The sequence below is a fragment of the Carassius gibelio genome, chromosome B7 (genome assembly GCF_023724105.1).
Source record: "Carassius gibelio isolate Cgi1373 ecotype wild population from Czech Republic chromosome B7, carGib1.2-hapl.c, whole genome shotgun sequence".
NCBI lineage: Eukaryota > Metazoa > Chordata > Actinopteri > Cypriniformes > Cyprinidae > Carassius > Carassius gibelio.
The window spans coordinates 33214711-33225176 of NC_068402.1; positions in this window are offsets into that span (position 1 = coordinate 33214711).

A 10466-nucleotide genomic window follows, 5' to 3' on the forward strand; every position below is an offset into this window, starting at 1 on the left:
ATTAAATAACAATTAAAAAAAATAAAATAAATTGATGTTATAATTTGACGTTGTTTGGATGTTACCATTATGATGCCTTGAAAACACTGGATTATGGTTGCCATACCTGATGACTAAATATCAGTATTTGATGTCAATCTGACGTTGGTTTAAGAGGTTGACTCGAGGTTGGATTTTGATTTGCTAATGCCACAACCTAAAACTAACTACAGATAAACATCAAATGATGTTTTAATTTTAAGTTGTGTGGACGTTGCCATTATGACGTCTAGAAAACGTTGGATTATGGTTGCCATACCTGACGACTTAATATCAGTATTTGATGTCAATGTGACGTTGGCCTGAGACGTTGGCTCGACATTGGGTTTAGGTTAGTTAATGTCACAACCTAAAAACCAACTAAAGATCAAAGTCAAATGGCGTTATAATTTGACGTTGTTTCGACATTAACATTATGACGTCTTGAAGACGTTGGATTTTGGTTGCCATACCTGACGACTAAATATCAGTATTTGATGTCAATCTGATGTTGGCTTGAGACGCTGTCTTGATGTTGGATTTTGGTTAGTTAATGCCACAAACTAAAACGAACTACAGATCAACATCAAATGATGTTTTAATTTGACGTTGTGTGGACATTACCATTATGACGTCTAGAAGACATTGGATTATGGTTACCATACCTGACGACTAAACATCAGTCTTTGATGTCAATGTGACGTTGGCTTGAGACATTGGCTAGACGTTGGATTTTGGTTAGTTAATGCCACAACCTAAAACTAACTACATATCAACATCAAATTATGTTTTAATTTGACGTTGTGTGGACATTGCCATAATGACGTCTAGAAGAGCTTGGATTTTGGTTGCCATATCTGACGACTAAATATCAGTATTTGATGTCAGTGTGACGTTGGCTTAAGACGTTGGCTCGACGTTGGATTTTGGTTAGTTAATGCCACAACATAAAACTAACTACAGATCAACATCAAATAATGTTTTAATTTGACGTTGTGTGGACGTTGCCATTATGACGTCTAGAAAACGTTGGATTTTGGTTGCCATACCTGACGACTAAACATCAGTTTTTGATGTCAATGTGACATTGGCTTGAGATGTTGGCTCGACGGTGGATTTTGGTTAGTTAATGTCACAACCTTAAAACTAACTACAGATCAACGTCAAATTATGTTTTAATTTTACGTTGTTTGGACGTTGCCATTATGACGTCTAGAAAACGTTGGATTTTGGTTACCATACCTGACGACTAAATATCAGTTTTTGATGTCAATGTGACGTTGGCTTGAGACGTTGGCATGACGGTGGATTTTGGTTAGTTAATGCCACAACCTAAAACTAACTACAGATCAACGTCAAATCATGTTTTAATTTGACGTTGTTGGGACGTTGTCATAATGACGTCTAGAAAAAATTGGATTATGGTTGCCATACCTGACGACTTAATATCAGTATTTGATGTCAATGTGACGTTGGCCTGAGACGTTGGCTCGATGTTGGGGACGTTGGCCTGAGACGTTGGCTCGATGTTGGGTTTAGGTTAGTTAATGTCACAACCTAAAAACGAACTAAAGATCAAAGTCAAATGACGTTATAATTTGACGTTGTTTGGACTTTAACATTATGACTTTTGGTTGCCATACCTGCCGACTTAATATCAGTATTTGATGTCAATGTGACGTTGGCCTGAGACGTTGGCTCAATGTTGGGTTTAGGTTAGTTAATGCCACAACCTAAAACTAACTAAAGATCAACATCAAATGATGTTTTAATTTGACGTTGTTTGGACGTTGCCATTATGACTCCTAGAAAACGTTGGATTTTGGTTGCCATACCTGACGACTAAACATCAGTTTTTGATGTCAATGTGACATTGGCTTGAGATGTTGGCTCGACGGTGGATTTTGGTTAGTTAATGTCACAACCTTAAAACTAACTACAGATCAACGTCAAATTATGTTTTAATTTTACGTTGTTTGGACGTTGCCATTATGACGTCTAGAAAATGTTGGATTTTGGTTGCCATACCTGACGACTTAATATCAGTATTTGATGTCAGTGTGACGTTGGCTTGAGACGTTGGCTCGACGTTGGATTTTAGTTAGTTAATGCCACAACCTAAAACTAACTACAGATCAACGTCAAATGATGTTTTAATTTGACGTTGTTTGGATGTTGCCATTATGACGTCTAGAAAACGTTGGATTTTGGTTGCCATACATGACGACTTAATATCAGTATTTGATGTCAGTCTGACGTTGGCTTGAGACGTTGGCTCGACGTTGGATTTTGGTTAGTTAATGTCACAACCTAAAAACAAACTAAAAATCAAAGTCAAATGACGTTAGAATTTGACGTTGTTTGGACATTAACATTATGACTTTTGGTTGCCATACCTGGCGACTAAATATCAGTATTTGTTGTCAATCTGACGTTGGCTTGAGACGTTGTCTTGACGCTGGATTTTGGTTGGTTAATGCCACAACTTAAAACTAACTACAGATCAACGTCAAATGATATTTTAATTTGACGTTGTTTGGACGTTGCCATTATGACGTCTAGAAAATGTTGGATTTTGGTTGCCATACCTGACGACTTAATATCAGTATTTGATGTCAGTGTGACGTTGGCTTGAGACGTTGGCTCGACGTTGGATTTTAGTTAGTTAATGCCACAACCTAAAACTAACTACAGATCAACGTCAAATGATGTTTTAATTTGACGTTGTTTGGATGTTGCCATTATGACGTCTAGAAAACGTTGGATTTTGGTTGCCATACATGACGACTTAATATCAGTATTTGATGTCAGTCTGACGTTGGCTTGAGACGTTGGCTCGACGTTGGATTTTGGTTAGTTAATGTCACAACCTAAAAACAAACTAAAGATCAAAGTCAAATGACGTTAGAATTTGACGTTGTTTGGACATTAACATTATGACTTTTGGTTGCCATACCTGGCGACTAAATATCAGTATTTGATGTCAATCTGACGTTGGCTTGAGACGTTGTCTTGACGCTGGATTTTGGTTGGTTAATGCCACAACTTAAAACTAACTACAGATCAACGTCAAATGATGTTTTAATTTGACGTTGTTTGGACGTTGCCATTATGACGTCTAGAAAACGTTGGATTTTGGTTACCATACCTGACAACTTAATATCAGTTTTTGATGTCAATGTGACGTTGGCTTGAGACATTGGCTAGACGTTGGATTTTGGTTAGTTAATGCCACAACCTAAAACTAACTACAGATCAACATCAAATGATGTTTTAATTGGACGTTGTGTGGACGTTGCCATTATGACGTCTAGAAAACGTTGGATTATGGTTGCCATACCTGACGACTAAATATCAGTATTTGATGTCAATGTGACATAGGCCTGAGAAGTTGGCTTGACATTGGGTATAGGTTAGTTAATATCACAACACTACCTAAAAACAAACTAAAGATCAAAGTCAAACAATGTTTTAATTTTACGTTGTTTGGACGTTGCCATTATGATGCTTTGTAGACGTTGGATTTTGGTTGCCATACCTGACGACTAAATATCAGTATTTGATGTCAATCTGACGTTGGCTTGAGACATTGTCTTGATGTTGGATTTTGGTTAGTTAATGCCACAACCTAAAACTAACTACAGATCAACGTCAAATGATATTTTAATTTGACGTTGTTTGGATGTTGCAATTATGACGTCTAGAAAATTTTGGATTGTGGTTGCCATACCTGACGACTTAATATCAGTATTTGATGTAAGTGTGACGTTGGCTTGAGACGTTGGCTCGACGTTGGATTTTGGTTAGTTAATGTCACAACCTACAACTAACTACAGATCCACGTCAAATTATGTTTTAACTTGACGTTGTTTGGACGTTGCCATTATGACGTCTAGAAAACGTTGGATTTTGGTTGCCATACCTGACGACTGAAAATCAGTATTTGATGTCAGTGTGACATTGGCTTGAGACGTTGGCTCGACGTTGGATTTTAGTTAGTTAATGCCACAACCTAAAACTAACTACAGATCAACGTCAAATGATGTTTTAATTTGACGTTGTTTGGACGTTGCCATTATGACGTCTAGAAAACGTTGGATATTGGTTGCCATACATGACGACTTAATATCAGTATTTGATGTCAGTCTGACGTTGGCTTGAGACGTTGGCTCGACGTTGGATTTTGGTTAGTTAATGTCACAACCTAAAAACAAACTAAAGATCAAAGTCAAATGACGTTAGAATTTGACATTGTTTGGACATTAACATTATGACTTTTGGTTGCCATACCTGGCGACTAAATATCAGTATTTGATGTCAATCTGACGTTGGCTTGAGACGTTGTCTTGACGCTGGATTTTGGTTGGTTAATGCCACAACTTAAAACTAACTACAGATCAACGTCAAATGATGTTTTAATTTGACGTTGTTTGGACGTTGCCATTATGACGTCTAGAAAACGTTGGATTTTGGTTACCATACCTGACAACTTAATATCAGTTTTTGATGTCAATGTGACGTTGGCTTGAGACATTGGCTAGACGTTGGATTTTGGTTAGTTAATGCCACAACCTAAAACTAACTACAGATCAACATCAAATGATGTTTTAATTGGACGTTGTGTGGACGTTGCCATTATGACGTCTAGAAAACGTTGGATTATGGTTGCCATACCTGATGACTAAATATCAGTATTTGATGTCAATGTGACATAGGCCTGAGAAGTTGGCTTGACGTTGGGTATAGGTTAGTTAATATCACAACACAACCTAAAAACAAACTAAAGATCAAAGTCAAACAATGTTTTAATTTTACGTTGTTTGGACGTTGCCATTATGATGCTTTGTAGACGTTGGATTTTGGTTGCCATACCTGACGACTAAATATCAGTATTTGATGTCAATCTGACGTTGGCTTGAGACATTGTCTTGATGTTGGATTTTGGTTAGTTAATGCCACAACCTAAAACTAACTACAGATCAACGTCAAATGATGTTTTAATTTGACGTTGTTTGGATGTTGCAATTATGACGTCTAGAAAATTTTGGATTGTGGTTGCCATACCTGACGACTTAATATCAGTATTTGATGTAAGTGTGACGTTGGCTTGAGACGTTGGCTCGACGTTGGATTTTGGTTAGTTAATGTCACAACCTACAACTAACTACAGATCCACGTCAAATGATGTTTTAACTTGACGTTGTTTGGACGTTGCCATTATGACGTCTAGAAAACGTTGGATTTTGGTTGCCATACCTGACGACTTAAAATCAGTATTTGATGTCAGTGTGACATTGGCTTGAGACGTTGGCTAGACGTTGGATTTTGGTTAGTTAATGCCACAACCTAAAACTAACTACAGATCAACGTCAAATGATGTTTTAATTTGACGTTGTTTGGACGTTGCCATTATGACGTCTAGAAAACATTGGATTTTGGTTGCCATACCAGACGACTAAACATCAGTTTTTGATGTCAGTGTGACATTGGCTTGAGACGTTGGCTCGACGTTGGATTTTGGTTAGTTAATGCCACAACCTAAAACTAACTACAGATCAACGTCAAATGATGTTTTATTTTGACGTTATTTGGACGTTGCCATTATGACGTATAGAAAATGTTGGATCTTGTTTGCCATACCTGACGACTTCATATCAGTATTTGATGTCAGTGTGACGTTGGCTTGAGACGTTGGCTCGACGTTGGATTTTAGTTAGTTAATGCCACAACCTAAAACTAACTACAGATCAACGTCAAATGATGTTTTAATTTGACGTTGTTTGGACGTTGCCATTATGACTGCTAGAATACGTTGGATTTTGGTTGCCATACCTGACATCTTAATATCAGTATTTGATGTCAGTGTGACATTGGCTTGAGACGTTGGCTCGACGTTGGATTTTGGTTAGTTAATGCCACAACCTAAAACTAACTACAGATCAACGTCAAATGATGTTTTAATTTGACGTTGTTTGGACGTTGCAATTATGACGTCTAGAAAATTTTGGATTGTGGTTGCCATACCTGACGACTTAATATCAGTATTTGATGTCAGTGTGACGTTGGCTTGAGACGTTGGCTCGACGTTGGATTTTAGTTAGTTAATGCCACAACCTAAAACTAACTACAGATCAACGTCAAATGATGTTTTAATTTGACGTTGTTTGGACGTTGCCATTATGACTGCTAGAAAACGTTGGATTTTGGTTGCCATACCTGACGACTAAACATCAGTTTTTGATGTCAATGTGACATTGGCTTAAGACGTTGGCTCGACGTTGGATTTTGGTTAGTTAATACCACAACCTAAAACTAACTACAGATCAACGTCAAATGATGTTTTAATTTGACGTTGTTTGGATGTTGCCATTATGACGTCTAAAAAACGTTGGATTTTGGTTGGTTAATGCCACAACCTAAAACTAACTACAGATCAACGTCAAATGATGTTTTAATTTGACGTTGTTTCGACGTTGCCGTTATGACGTCTAGAAAACGTTGGATTTTGGTTGCCATACCTGACGACTTAAGATCAGTATTTGATGTCAGTGTGACATTGGCTTGAGACGTTGGCTCGACGTTGGATTTTGGTTAGTTAATGCCACAACCTAAAACTAACTACAAATCAACGTCAAATGATGTTTTAATTTGACGTTGTTTGGACGTTGCCATTATGACGTCTAGAAAACGTTGGCTTATGGTTGCCATACCTGACGACTAAACATCAGTATTTGATGTCAATGTGACGTTGGCTTGAGACGTTGGCTCGACGTTGGGTTTAGGTTAGTTAATGCCACAACCTAAAAAAAACTACAGATCAACGTCAAATTATGTTTTAATTTGACGTTGTTTGGACATTGCCATTATGACGTCTAGATAACGTTGGATTTTGGTTGCCATACCTGACATCTTAATATCAGTATTTGATGTCAGTGTGACGTTGGCTTGAGACGTTGGCTCGACGTTGGATTTTGGTTAGTTAATGCCACAACCTAAAAATAACTACAGATCAACGTCAAATGATGTTTTAATTTGACGTTGTTTCGACGTTGCCGTTATGACGTCTAGAAAACGTTGGATTTTGGTTGCCATACCTGACGACTTAAGATCAGTATTTGATGTCAGTGTGACATTGGCTTGAGACGTTGGCTCGACGTTGGATTTTGGTTAGTTAATGCCACAACCTAAAACTAACTACAGATCAACGTCAAATGATGTTTTAATTTGACGTTGTTTGGACGTTGCCATTATGACGTCTAGAAAACGTTGGATTATGGTTGCCATACCTGACGACTAAACATCAGTTTTTGATGTCAGTGTGACATTGGATTGAGACGTTGGCTCGACGTTGGATTTTGGTTAGTTAATGCCACAACCAAAACTAACTACAGATCAACGTCAAATGATGTTTTAATTTGACGTTGTTTGGACGTTGCCATTAGGACGTCTAGAAAACGTTGGATTTTGGTTGCCATACCTGACGACTAAATATCAGTATTTGATGTCAATGTGACGTTGGCTTGAGACGTTGGCTCGACGTTGGATTTTGGTTAGTTAATGCCACAACCTAAAACTAACTACAGATCAACGTCAAATGATGTTTTAATTTGACGTTGTTTGGACGTTGCCATTATGACGTCTAGAAAACGTTGGATTATGGTTGCCATACCTGACGACTAAACATCAGTTTTTGATGTCAGTGTGACATTGGCTTGAGACGTTGTCTCGACGTTGGATTTTGGTTAGTTAATGCCACAACCAAAACTAACTACAGATCAACGTCAAATGATGTTTTAATTTGACGTTGTTTGGACGTTGCCATTAGGACATCTAGAAAACGTTGGATTTTGGTTGCCATACCTGACGACTTAATATCAGTATTTGATGTCAATGTGACGTTGGCTTGAGACGTTGGCTCGACGTTGGGTTTAGGTTAGTTAATGCCACAACCTAAAACTAACTACAGACAACGTCAAATGATGTTTTAATTTGACGTTGTTTGGACGTTGCCATTATGACGTCTAGGTAACGTTGGATTTTGGTTGCCATACCTGACGACTAAATATCAGTATTCGATGTCAATGTGACGTTGGCTTGAGACGTTGGCTAGACGTTGGATTTTGGTTATTTTATAACACAACCTAAAAACAACCTAATATCATCGTCAGATGATGTTGGTCTTGGACGTCAATTTAACGTTGTCATTAGACGTTGGCTTGACATTGAATTTTGGTTACCTGACGTCGCGACCTAAATCTAATCTAATATTAACGTCATATGACGTTGTGTGCCTGCTGGGCTCCGTCGACCTACCCGTCCCATGTATATAAAGATAATAAATTCTTCATTTACGAGGATTAGTTTAAACATTGGCATAGGTATTTGTACACCATTGAGGGCATATTTATGAATAAAAATATTGATTTTAGATAATAAAATACCTAAAAAGTTTCTTATTGTCCCTTTAAAGTTTGACTGAGATTCAAAGTTTCAAAGAACCTTTCAAAGTGTCTTTGACATGAAAAGGCACTATGTTTATTGTAAATCAATAAATGTACATTGGATATATTTATGAAAATAAAAAAAGACTAAACTGATATATGTGCTAAAATAAATGGATCAAGGTGTACATTTAGCTAGTGTGAGAATTAATACATTTTTAAAAATTATGTTATATTTTATTATTTTCACAGTGGTAAAAAAAAAACATATGTTTTTACTTACATTTTTAATCTTATATGGCCATTAGAACACCAGAAAACATTCTACAATTATAAGGTTCTGATTAATGTGGCTTTAAAATGCCAACTTCCCCCTTTCCCCCAGTTTTCCTTGATGTTGTGATTGTTCCTTCTCTCTGCCCATTTCAATGCCAGCGCTCGCCAGCCAAACAAAGATGTAGGAGTATTAATTCCGAAGGGGGGACAGGAGTGGGTACCCGAAGCAATGTGATCTCAGCTGCATGCCATCCACAGGCGCGGGCAGCTGACAAGGCCAGGTTGGGTTGCTGTTACTGTGTTGTCAGGATGTGGTAGTAGGGGGTACAGTTTCGGGGGGGTACCGCCACACTATTGAGCCCTGGCTTTACCCACTTCAACCTGCTAACAATGACAGCTCTGTCCTACAGAACTCCAGAGCTAGCCCCAGCCCCCTCCCAAAATAAGAGCCCTGATTTGTGGAGTGTGCCCCGCTCCCTTCTCCCTCTGATCCCTTTTCTATCCATCCTTCGCTCCTTTCTTTCCACAGCACTGATGTAATCCAAAAACATCCAGAGGAGCAGCTGCACAGCGACACTGTCCTCTCTAACTCTCTCCCTCACTTTCTGTCTTTCTCTCAGCTGCTTTATTTCCTTTCTTTCTCCAGTGGCATGCAAAGCTGTCACGGGGAGGGAGCGATGGGGAGCAGAGACAATCAGAGCCCTTTTCTCCGCTTAAATGGGCTATCACTTCAAATCTCTTTTGCCATCTACCTCTGTTTCCTGTTTGAAGAGCCTCCAGCGTCTGGGTCGATGGTAAAATTAAAATCCTAAATTTGAAGTTATGCCTTAGCACAAGGAACAGAAATTCGTAGCAGAAAAACAGCATCAGTAAATCATTTGGGAAGTCCTGACAGTAGTTATTGTAGGTTATTTGGTAATGTACAAAAAGCTCAGCTCCAGAGCTGAAGGCAACAACAGGAAAACGGGTGGTCTGAATCCACCAAAATCTCAGGTGTGACTCATAGGGCTTTGGACGCTGACCACGGTAAATATACACAACCAAGTCAGTTGATGAAATCTTATTTAAATTATATTTCTAATAACATTTACTGTAAACATTACAACAAAAGCAAGACAGGTGTATTTCTGTTTTCACATGCCGAAACTGGGTGCTGTTTTGAAAAGCCTAAGGGCAATCCTGTGTAGCAAACACTGATACATCACATCTTTTAAGAATGCCAGACATTTGTGTGGGGTAAATAAACCGTGTATTACTGAAGCCCTGTCTTAAAAAACGCATATTCAAATTTAAAACTAAACATGCTTTTTTTTATATATAATTTTTTTTAAATAAAAATAACTCCTGCCTGTCTGACCCTCTTTAACCTTCCTGAAATGTGAGTTTAGGTAAATGACAGTGGCAGTCACAGAGTAAGCCATTAGTAGCTACTACTGGGGATGTCTGTAGCACAGGAGCAGGTCAAGGTACAAAGGGTTTAGAAACAGGAGTGACACAAGTACAGATCTATGGTATATAAACAGTGTTAAAGTGCTCAATAAAACCCATCTTAGAAAGCAAGAACATGTTGCAATTAGATTTGTAGATTTGTATTTGTAAGAAAAAGTGAACAGAGAAGTGTAACTTTTAGTTAAGTTTTAGTTAAGGATAGATCACAATCCCTTTAAAGATGTTTTAACATGCAAAAATGGCAAGACCAATCCAATCCAAACCTAATATGCTAATATAATG